This window comes from Eschrichtius robustus, chromosome 2, assembly GCF_028021215.1.
Source record: "Eschrichtius robustus isolate mEscRob2 chromosome 2, mEscRob2.pri, whole genome shotgun sequence".
NCBI classification, from domain to species: Eukaryota; Metazoa; Chordata; class Mammalia; order Artiodactyla; family Eschrichtiidae; genus Eschrichtius; species Eschrichtius robustus.
The window spans coordinates 98,305,204-98,306,546 of record NC_090825.1 but is presented as its reverse complement, the minus strand read 5'-3'; the positions used below and the strand labels follow the sequence as shown (position 1 = coordinate 98,306,546).

Here is a 1,343-nt window from a genome sequence, read left to right as displayed (position 1 = left end):
ATATTCCTGGTTGTGAGGACTTCTCTGTATATTTTCCCATTCTCTTACTGTTGGACTATCTGTAACTCCATATTTAAAATGCACTTCCTCCAGATGATATAAAATTGGATTTAGCTCTTAAATCCAGTGTAATATTCTTTGGCTTTTTTTTAGAAAGTTTAGAGCATTTATAATTAATCTAATGATTTACATGGTTGTTTCTAAGTGTACCATCCAGCTATTTGTTTTCAATTTGTCCCATATATATACTTTTTTGAGTTTTATGGTTTTATTAACACGAATACAATGTGCACACAAGCTGTCTCTTCATTTTCTTCGCTGTGCAGCCTGGCATTGGGATTGGTGACTGACAGCTGGCTAGGCTGCTCTTTCCACAATGGCTCTGTGGTTCTTAGAGGAGACGATGTGAGAAATCACAGCCCAGTAATATATGTTCCACATCAGCAGCATTTCAAGCTCCTTGACATTGTGGACAGAAACTTTCAGAAGTCACTGGTCAGCAAGTGCTTTGTTTTCTTGTTGTTCCAGTAACCAAAGTTGGACATCAAAATCTGGCCCCTGAATCTCCTGCGCACCCTATTGTCATGCCCCTGGGCTTCTGCCAGTTCTGCTTAATTATGACATATCGGTCTGACTGGTGCTGGATGGATTTGTTGGTTCTCTTTTTGATCTTTGGCTTCATGAGAGGTCTGAGGGTGGCCATGATGCTGAGGAGGACGTGTCCCATATATTTTTTGTTCTCCGTCCCTGCATTCTTTATGACTATTTAAATATTTTCAATATTCAATTTTTCTTTACCATGGTCTTACTAGCTATAACTTTTACGTTTATGCAGTAGGAGCTCTAGGGTTTGCAATATGCATTTTATCACAGTCTTTCTTCAAGTAATATTATGCCTCTTGAGTTTTAATGTAAGAAATGTATAACAGTATATTTCTATTATGCCCTCCTCTTATCTATACTTTTATTGTCAAATAATCTACATCTTCATATGTCATAAACCCCACAAATATATTATTACTTTATAATTTAAACAATAAAATACACTTTAAAGAAATTTAAAAATGAAGGAATTTTTTAAAAATTTACCTACATAGTGACTATTCACAGTATTTTTTATTTCTTAGTAAAACTCTGGTTTACTCTTTCTTCAGCCTGAAGAAATTTACTATAAATTTTCTTCTTGTGCAGCTCTTTGGGTGATGAATTCTCCAAGGTTTTCTTTTCCTGAACATATTTTTATTTTAGCTTCATTTCTGAAGAATATTTTTTCTGGATATAGACTTTTAGGTTGACAGACCTTTTTTCAACATTTTAAAGATGTTGTTCCAAAATATTCTGGT

At 34.4% G+C, this 1,343-nt stretch overlaps 1 pseudogene; it reads right to left on the bottom strand.

Moving 5' to 3' along the window:
• Positions 1 to 260: 260 nt before the first annotated feature.
• On the bottom strand, positions 261 to 703 carry LOC137758901 (large ribosomal subunit protein eL32-like; annotated as a pseudogene).
• Positions 704 to 1,343: the final 640 nt, after the last annotated feature.